Source organism: Zalophus californianus, chromosome 2, assembly GCF_009762305.2.
Source record: "Zalophus californianus isolate mZalCal1 chromosome 2, mZalCal1.pri.v2, whole genome shotgun sequence".
Classification (NCBI taxonomy): domain Eukaryota; kingdom Metazoa; phylum Chordata; class Mammalia; order Carnivora; family Otariidae; genus Zalophus; species Zalophus californianus.
The window spans coordinates 192034531-192050807 of record NC_045596.1 but is presented as its reverse complement, the minus strand read 5'-3'; the positions used below and the strand labels follow the sequence as shown (position 1 = coordinate 192050807).

The 16277-nt window shown below is 38.5% G+C and overlaps 1 pseudogene; it reads right to left on the bottom strand.

The window, feature by feature from the left end:
• Positions 1 to 292: 292 nt before the first annotated feature.
• On the bottom strand, positions 293 to 1325 carry LOC113924536 (annotated as a pseudogene).
• Between the last annotated feature and the right edge of the window lie 14952 nt (positions 1326 to 16277).

The following is a 16277-nucleotide window of genomic DNA, read 5'->3' as shown; positions in this document are numbered from 1 at the left end:
CAAACGGTCAGTGCTCTGCCGCACTCGGTTACGATCCCTTTAATCAATTGTCTCCTCTGAAAGATTCACTTTCAGGTGGTAAGGCTTTGCCCAAATACGCTTCTCGGGGCTGAGGATGGCTCACCGTGCAGTAACGTGTGAGGTAGGTTCTCTTCGCAGTTGGCAGACATTCCTGTTGTGCTTTAACCAGGGGGCTGAGTGTTGTCAGTGACCAGAATGTCTGGCTTCACATTCCTACAGTGGGGAGTGCCCCCCACCCCCATGTTCCCAGTCTGCGATCCTGCCTCAGTTTCTAACTCTTCAAATCCAGAGGAATGTTTTCTTTGTCCACAGGTTGTTTAGGGTTTAATTGGCCGCTCAGGGTTAAAAAGGAATATCTCAAGCCCCCTGCCATGCAAATATTTAACCCTACAAAGTTTAACACAGAGAAAATGTAGTCTCCACCAACTAACATTCCAATGTAGGCAATGGAAACGTTCTAGATGGCTCCAACCACTGCTTTTGTGAGGGCCAAATTGTAATAGCTGCACAAAACTGTGGAGTACATCAACAGAAACCCCCAAAAACAGGGAAGAAGAAACTGTATGATAAATAGAACATTCTTCCATTCATTGAATTCAGTAGCCTGCTAAGGTCTCCAGTAGAGACACTAATGATAAAAGTTGGTATAATCATGAAGCAGGCATTGTAGAAAAGCACTCCATATTTACCCAACTCCTTTGGGTCCATTTTCTGTTTGGTATAAACTCCATTTGCTGCTGTAAAGATATCATTCAGGAATACAAAAACATAGCCTTCCAAGTTAAAGGCAAGGTCAGAACCAACTGCTATGAAAGCCCCAAGTATGATGGTAAAAACACTGAGGATGATGTTCAAGGAATACTGTTTCCCAAGTATGATGGTTACCAGGAGTAAAGTGAGTGGACTGGTAAATTTCCGGAGCACGGTGAACATGAGCAAGCTTAATTTACTTGTGCTTGATAATCCACTTATGTGGTTTCCAATGTAGAGGAGAGGCAGAGGAAACAGCTTCACAGGAATTTTCTTGTCAAAATCAGGGAAGTGAATTATTTTATTTAGTTTGGATACATACAGTATCATTATGGTAGCTGCCATCTGTCCAATTCCAAGAAAAATTGGTGATAGGAATTGGTAGGTGGTCAGCAGCGCCTTGTTGACCAGCACGATGAGGAAGGAGCAGTCCCGTAAAAGAGCGCCGACCGCAGCTTGGCCACCCGGGAGGGCAGCCGCGCGGAGGCGGAGTCCCGGGCCGCGCCCTCAGCCTGGCCGCCCACCGTCCGCAAGGGGTTCCTCTTTCTCCACATCCTCGTCAACACTTGTTGTTTCTTGTATTTTTTTATTTTAGTCATTCTGACATTTGTGAGGTGATATCTCACTGTAGTTTCAGGTTTGCATTTCCCTGATGATGACTGATGTTGAGTATCTATTCATGTGTTGTTGCTGGTCATCCATATGTCTTCTGTGGAAAAATGTCTTCTTTGGAAAAATGTCTGTTCAGGTCCTCTGCCCATTATTTGGTTTTTGGTATTTGAGTTGTATAAGTTCTTTATATATTTTTAAATACATATATTATTAATATCTATATATTTAATGCTTATTAGATTTATCATTTGCAAATATCTTCTCCCATTCAGTAGGATGCCGTTTTGTTTTGTTGATGGTTTCCTTCCCGGTGCAAAAACTTTTCATTTTGGTGGAGTCCCAGTAGTTTATTTTATCTTTTGTTTCCCTTGCCTGAGGAGACATATCTAGAAAAATGTTGTCACAGCTGATTTCAGAGAAATTACTGCCTGTGCTCTCTTCTAGGAGTTTTATGGTTTTGGGTCTCACATTTAGGTCTTTAATCCATTTTGAGTTTACTTGTGTGTATGACAGAAGACAGTGGTGCAGTTTCATTCTTTTGCATGTAGCTATCCAGATTAATTGACCATGTAAGCACTGGTTTATTTTAAACGTGGAATCCAGCATATAGTGGACAATCATTAAATGTCATTAATGCATTATTAATGTGTGAACTTTGTATTATTGTGATTTATGCAGTACCACAAATGGGGATTATTAAGTATATGTATATATTTATATTTCTCTACATACATATAGATATAACTATTTATAGATCTAGGTAGATATATGTACATACCTCCATCTAGATAGATTATTTTTCTGGAAGGTTTTAGACAACTAGACCATCTAATAACAATGAATCATGAAGGTTTCATGGAGGGGCTATAAACTTATCCAAAACTGCCTCCCACTGAGCAAGTATTGGGCTCTTTGTGATCACATTAACATAAAATAGATCATGTTTACAGTCCCTTTTCCAAGTTTCCTATTTTTGGTAATTCTTACGTATGAAATTACAATTGTTGTCTGTTACAAGATGAACCTGATACAGGACGCCCTTTAAAAGTTATGGACTAGGGATGCCTGTGTGGCTCAGTCCTTAAGCATCTGCCTTCGGCTCAGGTCATGATCCCAGGGTCCTGGGATGGAGCCCCGCATCGGGCTCCCTGCTCTGCGGGAAGCCTGCTTCTCCCTCTCCCACTCCCCCTGCTTGTGTTCCCTCTCTCACTGTGTCTCTCTCTGTCAAATAAATAAATAAAATCATAAAAAAAATAAAAGTAACGGGCTATGAAATTGGCATTACCCTGGACATGACCCTAGAATCATTCTTTAAATTAGTTAAATTTTACCTGTGACGGGAGTGATGATGATGTGAAAATATTGTTTTCTATTCAAAGAATTCAGAGTGTTTTTGAAAGAGGTTATATAATGGAGAAACTAGCACCTCCAAGATAGTATCTTAGCATCACTGAATCCTCAACTTCATTTTATCAGATCCTATTTTTGATTTGCTTGATGGAAGAATAAGTTAAGGTCATAGAACGTAAGAGGGAGAATAGAACTTATTTTTTAAAAAGTCTAGTTGATGTAAACCATTTCCATTTAGGAAAGGTTTTAGAATATTAAAAATACAGGACAGATACAGCTAATTTAGTTGTATAAATAATTAAAAACAACCTTGGCATTTTATGGATACCTTAAATATTTGAATGAAATCATGCATTTCATTATATATTCTTGAAAACTCTGATAACCTTTTTTTCAAATAACATTTAGCCCACTTCCCAAGACCTGGTAGTCTGGGCAAATATACTTGACCACCTTTTAAACGAAGAACAGGTCTTAGAGAGTGATAGTTAAATCACAGAATCATGCAGAATTAAGAGCTTTAAAGAAATAAATTTGCATCAGCATGATCTTGCCTCCTCTCACTCATGTTTTGCTTGCTGTTCATTATCCAAACTCTGCTGCCATGGTAATTATTTATGCTGTGAATTACTGTCATACTGTTAAATACAGCTTTGAAAATGGCAAGACCAATTTTTTTTTTTATTTACCAGCAGCCAATCATCCTGCCTAGAACCAACAAAAGTAAAATTCTATGTCTGCTAAGCATTTATTGAAAACACTGCGTATTATCACTCTAGTTCTTAGAAGAGAAGAGCCAAAGTGAGTTAAACAGCTGGGCTTCCCTTTTCCCAAAAACCCTTTGAAATACATATGAAGTAACCTAAATGTAATATTCTGCACCACTACAGTAAGAAAGAAGAAATGAAATTCTGATCTTCATCCCTATAACTGCCTCTCCCTCAGATTTTCTCCTATCAGTTTCTCTTTTACCCCATGATGGAATTCTTCCTCCAAATAGATCTGGTCTCTGACCACTTCTCTGTGTCTCCACGGCAACTGCTAAGGTGTGAATCACTATTGCATCCAGGCAGATCCTTGTGGTAGAATAACTATAACTCATCCCCCTACTTCTGCTTCTGCTAGCCTTCCATCCATTCTCAATCCGGCAGGCACAGAAACACTCTCCACACAAAACCTTTCAGCTTAAAATCCTATGGTGCCTTCCAAAGTCTCTCAGAGTGAATCTGAAGTCAGTCTAAAAGTTGACAAGGTTATAAGGGTTGCCCCCTGGTGCCTCTCTCTCCTCGTTTCTGACCATCATCCCTGGTTCCCTGCACACAAGCTACACTGGTCTCCTTGCTGTCCCTTCGTGTTGTGCTTACTTTTACTTCTGGGTGCGTTTCTTTCCTTCGGGATCGTGAGGTTCCCCTAGCCTCCTTCACCTTACCCATATGATTCCTTCTTTTGAAGACCTCACATCCCTCTCTCAGATTTCTTGTGCACACTCATGTTCTCCCACCCCCTCTGACCTCGTGCTCCATTCTCGCTCGTGGCACGTGTGGGCCTCCAGCTCACTGTAACTGTACTTACTCAATTTTCGTTAACGTCTCTTTTCCTGTCTTCCACAACTGAAATGTGAGCGGCTTGAAGGCAAAGAGTCTCGCATATTTCATTCACTAATGAATGTGCAACACTAGTAGTGCCTGACACATTATTGTGTGACATGTTGAATGAACGATGGTGTCCTTGGAAAATTGAGAAAATCTCCCCTGGACACTCTGATCAGAGTGGCCTGCATCACTTTCTCCTATGAAGGGTATAAACGTAGGCACATCTGGATCCATCCTCCCCTCCTTATGTGCTGTTTTACGTTTTCTCCATTCCAAAGCAAATCCCTCTACCTCTAGGCCCACGGTGAGTATGTACTGACCTAAATAGAGCTTTAATCTTTTGACTTCTAAACATTTTCCCATTTATTAAACTTTTCATTTTCCGCTCCCTCTCCTCCAGGTTGGATTACGTTGTCCAATTTTAGCAAACATTTTGCCGATAACCTAGCCTCCCTGCCTCTCTGTCTTTCCATTATATCCATTTAGCGAAATAAACCTAAATGCACTAATTCTGCCAAAGACTTTCTCCAGGCTTGAATCTGGGCATTATTGAAGAATTCAAAACTCAGTCTTGCTGGCAGTCCTACTGCATGATTCAGGTCAATTCTGATCAATTCTGTCCTTGATATTTAAACCTACATGTCTTAAAACGCTTAAACATGTAAATGATAGTGTAGCAAACAGGGCACACTTAAGATCCTTCTCTAGGGAAGGCCAGCAAAGGATTCAGAATTAATTAAAAGCAACAGTTGACGGGCGCCTGGGTGGCTCAGTTGGTTAAGCGACTGCCTTTGGCTCAGGTCATGATCCTGGAGTCCCTGGATCGAGTCCCGCATCGCTTCTCCTTCTGACCCTCCCCCCTCTGATGTGCTCTCTCTCTCTCATTCTCTCTCTCAAATAAATAAATAAATAAAATCTTTAAAAAAAGTTGAACAGAGTCCAAATCTCCCATAAATATATCCAGGACAATAAATTCCAAGGTGTTTCATGGGTGGCTTCTTTCATAGTTCCGCGAGAACTTAATTAGCTAGAACTAACATTTCATGACTGATGTCCTTTAACTGTTCAAGCAAAAATACTGGCCAAAAAAAAAAAATCTTGAATGTCCTTTTGATGTGGCTTCTGATACAATTTCATCAAAAACCGAAAGCTAAATTTTAACTAGTTTATGATTCTCCAATCAGAAAAACCAGAGAATGCATGCATGTTCATTAAATTCTTCAAACTTACATTTTAAATACTTCTAACACTGAAGCTGATATTTTTCTTCCCCTTTGAGATCTTTTATGTTTAATAACTCTCCAATCTTCTTCAGTGCCAGATCTCAAGACTTAACCCTCAGACAGAGGCCATCTCATAAAAAATGGAAAGCCAAGAACACAATGCACTCCAATTGCGTGTCACATCCCCTAGGTGCCTGTGGGTTTATTCCCCAAACCCACAGCTCATTTTGCTTTTATTGTCACATCTCATACAATAAGGAAAAATATACCTAATCAGTAAAATCAGTGAAATGTGTTAAATAAAATCCATCACTATTATGTAGGAAATGGAAATAAGAACAAATAACATTAAACACAAATTTAGAGCTTAATGAAATCTTACTAATTACATAAAAACTGATTGATGCAATTGGAATAATACCAAATATTGATTAGCATAATAACTAAAAGTAAAAAAAAAAAACTATTGGTCTGCTCTAAACTTAGTCCAATTGATATATTTGAAATGTATTAAAATAGCACAGGCTTTTGGAGCTCTGCCTACCAAATTAATAATTTGATCAAACCTGTAATTTAGTAATGACACCAAGCCATCCACTGCCTCTGAATTTCTAAAAATGGTATTTTTGAAACTTCCTAAGTTAAATAGTAGGATACATTTTTAATAATTGTATGTTTAAAAATAAAGTAGAATTCACTCAAGGAAGTTCCTGATCTTCTTAGTAAAAATATAGAAAATGATCCTTGGTCAATTGAAAGAATTTCCAATTTATTACACCTAGAATTTTTAAAGATTCATGTTTACATTAAATCTATACCTGTGTGAATGTAACTGGAAACATAACTTTATAATTTTACTCTTGTTATTCATAACATTATCTAATTTGCACATATATATAATTATATAGCTGTTTCTCCTTACTCTGGGACTAGTCCATTATTTGTAAAAGATGAGTTTGATATATATATATATATATATATATATAAATTCTCTATAGTAAAGAGTATAGTAAATTCTCTATACTATATATAATATATATACAGTAAATTCTTATCTCTGATCTGAATAAGGGAAGAAATTCATGGCTAGTTCATACCCTAAATATCATCACACAATTAAACTTATTTTTTTAAGATTTTATTTATTTATTTATTTAGAATGCATGAGCGGGGGGAGGGGCAAAGGGGAAGGAGAAGCAGACTCCCCGCTGAGCAGGCAGCCCAGCGAGGACTTAGGGCTGGATCCCAGGATCCAGATGCTTAACCAACTGAGCCACCCAGGGTCCCCACATAATTAGAATTCTTGCTCAGTCTTCCTTTTAAGTATGTTCCCACAAACTTCAGATATTATCTAATATTAAAGAAGACTCAAAACCAACAAATACATATTTCAATATATATATATATACACACAAATATATATATATTAGAATAGGTAATTCTGAAAAAAAAGACAAAACCTTAACAGATTATTTAATAATTATACTTTTAGCTAAACTTTTCTTTTTTCCACACAGTCAGGAATAACTCAGCATTGTATAACAAATATTAAATGCTGGCTAACGAACTTGATGACTTAATGCCATACATTATATAAAAGGGTAGCCATTGTATTTTGTATCAACACCCCAAACTTCTCCTTTGTTCTTATCCTAAAACTACTGTTTTGAAGTTTAACTAGCATTAAACTCTTTAAGATTTCATATTGTGACTTTTCCACCTATAAAAAATTTCCATAAGTTTGAGTCTGTACACCCTCCTATAGAATTATGTTACCCATATTAAATATAATTCTTGTCAATATCTTTCAGTGACGTATCTGTCAGAAGCTCAAAACCAAACCAATGGTTTAAGATATAGTAAATCTTACTGCCCTACATACGCCCGTTCTTTAAGTTTCTTCCTGCTTTTTACAGGCAGTCGTGTGATATGTATATAATATAATGAATCCCTGATCTGCATATTTGAGAAGAAAGGAATAACAGATTGCAGAGTGGTTTCCTGCAAAGCATGAAAACTGGCTGCCGCCAGGTACTTAAAACCCTCATTTCTGGGAAGGCCCTGAGGTTGTGAATTAAGTCAGCTGTCAGCCAGGTGGTTTATGCTGCAACACCAAGGCTTGGACACCATGGGAGGGCTTATACTCCCTACGCACATTCCCAGGAATGCTGAGACAGAACGGCCACTGTGTCTTATCACACGTGTAAGGGCAGGGCCCAATCATTCCAGGGGACAGCATGGTGCTTGTCCTCCCATGAATGGTAAGCTGGAGTAAGTGGGCTGGGGACAAGCATTTGCTCCATTATAATGCTGTTAAATTTCAGACCAAATTCAGCTCCATTATAATGCTGTTAAATTTCAGACATTAAGTATCACAATTTTTCCTCTGCTCCAATCCACAAAAGGTCAAGAAAATGGCACCACCCGAGGCGGGTCTGACTCTTCCTCAATCTCATGATTTAAGAAGTGCCTTCTCCCTCTCCCAGAGCTGATGTCCATCTCTGCTAGATCCCCATGTACTGAGTCAGGATGCTGTGTATAATAGAAGACCTGCATACCAGCTACGTCTCCTACTTCCATCAATTTATCTCCATACATATGCCAGCAGGCTTAATGTGTGTATTGTTAAATAACTTCTGTTTTTAGTTATTAAGTGGCAACACCATAAGGAGCCATTTCTAGTTTCAGTGGAAAAGTCTGTACATTACTCAGAGATCCCGGGTTTTGATACGAATGAAGTGATTGGATAGACTTTTGATTATATCCCTGAGGAAGGAAGTCAAAGTGTTCTTTGTGTGAGAATAGGAGTGGATACAGATTTCTGAGGGCCAGAGGTTTAGCTAGTCCACCAAATTTCATTTTTAAAGATTTTATTACTATAAAGTTGACAGTAGCTGGGAAGTAGCTGCCCATGTAAGAACCAACACATCTCCTACCTTTTGTAGTTAGATGTGGTGATATGACTAATTGTTTTCCAAAACTATGCTTTTCAAGTTTAAGATGCAAGAGTGTCTGCCTAAGCTGTTTTGCCACTTTGCCTCTTGAATGCATTCAATAATGAGGCACTTAGAGCTGACGGGTTCATATAAAGGAAGTCTGGGTGAAAAATAGCATAGAGAAGAGCTTCCCATTGAACATGAACAATCTCCTAGAAGTGTTATATAAGCAAGAGATAAGTTTCATTGTGTTGTGCCTTTACATGTTTGAGTGTTGTATTCATTGTTCCAACCTAGCTCACCCTAATGTACACAGTAACATTCTTTTCCCCTGTAATAGATGTTGAATTAATTAACACCCTATACTCAAAAACCAGAAAGCATTGGCTTGATGTAAGGCAAAGGAAGTAAGTGAATCTAGGTTCAAGTCAACTGAAATAAAGTTCGATTGTTTCCTCAAAGAAACAGGTTTTATACTATTAATCATGTGAGACCAGATGACCCACATTCAGATATGAGAAGAGCAGCCTTACATCAGGTAAAGTGGGAAAAAACATTGCATACCCCAAGAGTACACATCATAGGGGAATTTTAAAAGAGAAAGTTACTATTAATGCAGAGGGAATTCTAGGAAGGTAACTTCTATTAATTGATATTCTGATTTTCCAAAACATTAGTTAGTAGCAATGTCTAATGATGGGATAATCTAGCTAATTTCAACGTTAGGTGTACGTTAATATGCGTGCCATTATAAGTCACCAGCTCATTAGTTCTCACTAATACGTTCGAATTAGACTTCATTCTAGGACAGCTAATCCGTCTGTCTTTTTTTGGAAATACTTTCTTTGATTGGCTATTTAGGTAGGTTTATGTGTCGCATTTGCAACAGTTCACACATCTAAATGCTCGGAGCTCCCACCCATTTTTTTTTTTTTAAGATTTTATTTATTTATTTGAGAGAGAGAGAATGAGAGATAGAGAGCACGAGAGGGAAGAGGGTCAGAGGGAGAAGCAGACTCCCTGCTGAGCAGAGAGCCCGATGTGGGACTCGATCCCGGGACTCCAGGATCATGACCTGAGCCGAAGGCAGTCGCTTAACCAACTGAGCCACCCAGGCACCCGAAGCTCCCACCCATTTAAATGTTCTGATGTTTTCACCGGATTCTTCTCTTTAGCTCCTCTACCAGCCTCCAGCCACATGGGGCTGGATCATCATGTATCATCACCACGGGACCCAACTCTGCAGCCCCTACCCTCCTGTGCTTGCTTTTCTCCTGGTGACCAGCACTCTCCAACCCCCTTGTGGCAGCCTGAGACACTACCTGTAACATTACTGAGGTTTTCCAAAAATTCATTCTCCAATATATTCATGGATGGCTCTTGCTGCCACTGGTGCCCCCCTTATGCAGACCAGTCATGGCCAGTGCACTGTCCTTTTCTAGCTGGTAGGAAAATTTCTGATAAACATCTTGATCCACCTTGAAGAATATCTTTTCAAAAGAGAGCTTACAGGGTGACATTAAGTATCACAATTTTTCCTCTGCTCCGATCCACAAAAGGTCAAGAAAAGGTGGGGAAAGAAGTGAGATTTGGGGGTCAAAGGACGCTTAAAGGTAGCTTCACATTGCCCACATGACCACTGACCAACATCCTGGCCTGATGTTCAGTATGGCTTGCACTGACATAAATTTTTATCCATGATTACTTTGTTTCGTAAGTCTGTTTTCTCCCTTCCAAAATGAACCCTTTTTAGAAAACCCTAGTATATCACATGGATCTGCACATGTTTGATTACCAACCCTTCAGAGCTCGGGACAGAATAAAGAGGACATCAAAGATTTGTATGTGCCCGGGATAAGACAGCCACTTCCCTTGATTTCCATGCCCCTGTCAACAGCAGTGGAAAGTCATATAGACCCAGGAGTGCTCCAAGGAGTGAGGGATTTACCTTCATACAGCATCCACATTACCATTTGAAGGACTGATTGAGTCCAAAACCTTTGCATGATTTTCAAAATAGAACCACTACTCTGCTGACAGCCCGCATTTAAAGCCTGGGTGCCACCATATACCTTGAAACCTTCAGAATTTATGAGATTATATCTTTTGTCCCTCTTTGTGTGAATTCACTATAGCCATCTCTCAATTCTAGGACTCACATCAAGATGAAATTCTACTTTCCTTTTCTAACATTACTTCCAGTCCTTCCCAAATTCCAAAATCTTTCATTAGGCTTCTGGAACTCACAGCCAGTCATCAGCAAGGGTCCTATTTTGACTCATATTTGACTTTTCCTTTACTTTCCTTCTCTAACTGAAACCTTTCTCCCCAAGGTCCACATTCTTGCGGCAGCCCTTCATTATGTGTGTCTTCTGTCCCACACCCTGCACACTGCTTTGTATAGGTAAAGCTTTTGGTGTTCTTGCAGTTTTCATTGTTTTCCCAGATCTTCAAATCCATCCCAACAGATTATACCACCTACCATATCTCCTTGTTGTACTCATCTACAAAACCACAGTTATTCCCGTTCCTTCATAGAAGATTCTAACCCCAGGATCATTATCACTATCTTCATAATTCTTTCATTACTTATGATTTGTCTAACCACTTAGTATATTCGTCCAATATCCTGGCTTTTGGCCTTGTGTCAACTAATAACTTTGTTCTCCACCCACCTCAGCTTTTCACTCCATGACCATATCTCTTCTCATCACTAATCATCACAACCCCTGTTATTGTATACAATTACAGGCATCCCAATTTTCAGCCACTATGCCCTTATTTTTCCAGTTAATTCCCTGGAGTATCCTGATAACTGATTGTTCTTCAGCCTTCAAAAGAACTGCGTGGATATCACGACCATTTCAACCAAATCATTTTATTTTCATCCTAAAGGATCAGACTTTATGGGACACCATTGTTTTCGCCTCTTGCACAATTCTTGAATTCTCTTGCCTCTCTTTCTTTCCATGTACTTCTTTTTTTTTTTTTTTTTTAAGATTTGATTTATTTATTTATTTATTTGACACACAGAGAGAGAGACAGCGAGAGCAGGAACACAAGCGGGGGGAGCGGGAGAGGGAGAAGCAGGCTTCCCGCTGAGCAGGGAGCCCGATGCGGAGCTCGATCCCAGGACCCTGGGACCATGACCTGAGCTGAAGGCAGACGCTTAATGACCGAGCCACCCAGGCACCCCCCTTTCCATGTACTTCTAGCACGGTTCCAATCCTGACTGAATCCAATTCACCACATACTCTGGGCTTACCACAGTGAGGCTACATGGACTGGTGAAAACTATATGATTTTCCCGACTGAATATAAATTCCCAGGCAAAGACATCAGTGCAACTTTTATAATGTGTAGCAGTGTTTCTACAGTTCCCCAGATAATTTACTCCCTTTCTCCTATTGATGATTTTTTCACACGTTCCCTTCTTCTCAAATTTTAAACACTAACACTATCTTTGCTCTGTGATGACCTATGCTATACATAAAATGGAAGCAATCAGAAAGAACTTCTAAAAGCTCCTCTATTACATCTACCCACATGTGATGCTGAATTTTCTGTGTCAACTGCACTGGGTCATGGGGTGCCCAGGCATTTGGCCAAACGTTATTCTGGGTGTCTGTGAGGATATCTCTAGATAAGATTCACATTTGACTCAGGAGACTGGGTAAAGCAGATTGCCTTCCCTAATGTGGGTGGGCCTCCTCCAATTGATTGAAAACCTGGGTAGAACCAAAAGGCTGAGTAAGAGGGCACTCCTCCTGCTAGACTATTTGAGCCGAGACATTAGTCTTGTCTTTGAACTCAAACCAAAACATTGGCTCTTCTTGGGTCTTGAGGCTGCTGGCTGTCAGACCACCCGTGTTCATATCCAAATACAACCTCACCACTTATCTAATTTTTATTCAATCCGAGAACACCATCCTCCACCATGCCTCCTGCAGCCTGCAGTAATTCCCCCCTGTGTAAGTGATCCTTCCATCAGTTTACATAGATGATTTTTTCTCTTTGCTGGATAGACCCCTCAAACTACCACCCTATTTCTCTTGCTGCTTTTATATCATAATTCTTTGAAAGAATTGTATAGACTCAATGTTTTAAATTCTCTATTTACCGATTTCCTTCAAAAAGGTTTATACACACTTTCTATGTACTTACCCAAAATTTTAATTATCATAGTCACCAATTGCTAAAACTTCATATTGCTAAAACAAATGGTCAACTCACAGGGTGCATCTTATTTCACCACCAATGCATTTGACATTGGTGAATCCTGGGCCAAAACGGCTCACACTGCCTTGCAAGAGCTGCTTGGGCATCTCTTCTAAATTCTTGAGACAACCCTTTGTTTTCTAGGACACAACATTCCCCTGGTTTTCCTTCTTTCTTGTGGATCGCTGCATCTCCATTTTCTTTGCTGCTCCCTACTCATCTCCTGATTTTTATGTGGGCATGTGCAGGCTGTCCTTGAAATTGTTTTCTTTTTATATTCATTTCCTTGGGTAGAGTGAACTCACTGAATGCCATATCTTTAATACCTTCTTTATAGATTATTTCTACATGTGTATCTCAATCTTCTCTGAACTAGAAATTGCTATATGCACCTGCCAACTGCACATCTCTCTGTGGGCATGTATTGAGTAAAGCAAATTTAGCATGTCCAAAACCCAAATTCTTGCTCTTCCTTACATACTTTCTCCTCATTCGGTGTTCCCTGTCTCAGTCAATGTCAATTCCATCCTCTCATTTTTTAGACCCCAAACCTTTAGTGGCATGCATGATTTATAGCCATATCTAACCAACTCCACCCTCAGACCCTTTCTAAACCATCAACCCCTCTCATCTAATTGGTAGGAATCGTCTCCTAACTGGTTTGCCTACTTCCACTGTTGACAACATAGATTATTTTTTAAAAAACAAGCCACAGTACCTCTTGAAAACCTAAAAGAGATGACTTCATTTCTTTGCTCCAAACTTCCCAATGGATTCCTGTCTCAAAGTAAATGCTGGTGCACTCAAAATGTTCTCAGAACCTCTCTACCCTACTTTAAACTGTTTGTAAGGCCATCAGGAAAGCTCTTGGCTCTGGAACTTTGCATTTGCTGTTCCTTCTGCCTAAACACACTCCTAAGAGCTACCTGGCTTTCCCTCTCACACCCTAGGAGTCTTTGATAAAGTCAACTAGGGGTTGGGGGGCTTCCTTGAACAGACAATTTAAATTTTCAAGTATTCTCACCAAAACTGCCCATCCCTCCTTCCTGATTTATATTTATAGTAACTATATTTATAGTTATCCTTACCAAATCACTGCTCTATCTCTTATTGATTATCTATATTCATCACTCAGATTTAAGGTCCATGAAAGCAAGGTTTGTTTTTTATCAGATTTTGCTCGTGCTGCATGCCAAATACTTAACGTAATAGGAAACCATAGCAGTTGCTCAATGCATATTTGTTTAATAAAATATTATAAATCAGGTATGTGTTTGCATCTCTTTCAGTGTTTCTGAACATTCCTTGTTCAGAAAAAAATATATATATATAAAAGTATTTCAAATTTTATATGAATTAAAGGAGTCTGATATGCCCGGACAGGACATAGGACCTCTTGTTCTCATAATTTCTTATATCTTTTAATTTAAACTATTATATAAAGTATCATCTGATCTGGAAACTAGCATTATTGAGAACTTGACAGAGGACGTGGGTTACCCTGTATGCTCTCAGTATATGCCTTTACTATTGACTTTTTTTGTGTAAATTAACCAAATTCCTCTGGTTAATATTGGAAAACTTTTTCATTTGATGAATCCTTTCATAATTAATTTATGTAATTGTATATGTTATACATATGTAATTGATATATTTTAATATTATATTTTATATAAATTATATTTATACTCTATAATGTATATAAATTATAGAGTAAATACATATTGAAAATCTATAATAAAATATAGTAAAATATATTATAAAATATATGTTATATTTATCATATATATTTTAATATATATATGTATATATTTATGATACCTAAAGAGTATTGTAAGATGATTTTTTCCTATTGCCCTGGGTTTGGAAATGCAGCTCTGAGCCGAAAACAACTGACATCAAGCTTCATCTGATTGTCAAAAATGCTACAATGAGCCATCTACAAAATCACACATCTTTGCAGAGCTTGCTTGCTTGCTTTATCTCTCTCTTTCTTTCATTCATTCATTTGAGTGAGAGAGTGCACAGGAGTGGGGGGAGGGGCAGGGAGAGAGAGAATCTCAAGCAGGCTCCACACTCAGGGTGGAGCCAGACACAGGGCTCCATCTTAGGACCCTGAGATCATGAGGAGCCAGACCCTTAAATATCTGAGCCACCCAGGTACCCATTTGCAGGGCTTTCTAAGGGAGGTTTTGTTAACTTAATTATACTGACTAACCATCCATGCCCTTCCTAAAATTTAGTATAGTTTTAATGGGCAGCCTACAAGAGAATTACTCATAAAGATTGATATCCTCTCAAAAATTGACAGTTTATCTTCAGTTGCCAGCTGGATGCTGTTGGACGACTGTTCCTATAGGCTGTCCAGTTATGGGTTACCCTTGAAACACAATAACACAAAAAATGTTGAGGTTTCTGTAGAGAACTGTACATTTTTTTTTCTGGAATTTTGGGACTAATGCAACTATTTCAGTTATATTCCTGTGTATCAAGTCATCCCATGTATTTTGGCACAAAGCAAAATTTTTCCTTTTTTAAATCTGAAGTATACTTGACATATAACATTGTATTGAATGTAGGTATAAAACAAAATGATTTGATATTTGTATATATTGGAAAGTGATCACCACAATAAGGGTAGTTAGCATCCATCCCTATACGCACAAAATTTTTCTTGTTTGAGGACTTTTTAAAATGTACTGTCTTGGCATTTTTCAAATATGTAATGTAGTGTTATTAACTAGAGTCACCATACTGTACATTACATCTCCATGACTTTCTTACTTTATAACTGGAAGTTTGTACCTTTTGATCCCCTTTACTTATTTCTTCCACCCCGTACCTTATGCCTCTGGCAACCACTTCTGTTCTCTGCATCTATGAACTTGTTATTTTTGTTATGTTTTCTTGGTGTGTCATCACAAATGGTAAGGGTACATTATTTTCTATGTCTGAATAATATTCCACTTGGAGTGTATGTGCACATGCATGCATGTGTTCACTACAACTTCTTATCTATTCACTAGGGGATACTTACTTTGTTTCCATGGTGAAGCTATTGTAAATACTGTTACAAAGAACATGGGTACACATATATCTTTTTGAATTAGTGTTTTTGTTTTCTTTGGCTAAATACCCAGAAGTGAAATTGCTCGATTATGTGGTAGTTCAATTTTTAGCTTTTTGAGGATCCTCTATACAGATTTCCACAGTGGCCATACACACATTCCATCCCAAACCAAAGGTGAACAAGGGTTCCCTTTTCTCTACATCCTCATCAACACTTGTTATTTTATGTTTTTATTTTATTTTTATTCAAGTATAATTAACTTAAGTGTTTATTAGTTTCAGCTGTACAATATAGTGAATCAACATTCTATACATTCTCACTGTTCACCAAGATAAGTGTGCTTTTTAAAATTTTTTATTGTTATGTTAATTGCCATATATTACATCATTAGTTATTGATGTAGTGTTCCATGATTCATTGTTTGTGCATAACACCCAGTGCTCCATGCAGAATGTGCCCTCTTTAATACCCATCACCAGGCTAATCCATTCCGCACACCCCTACC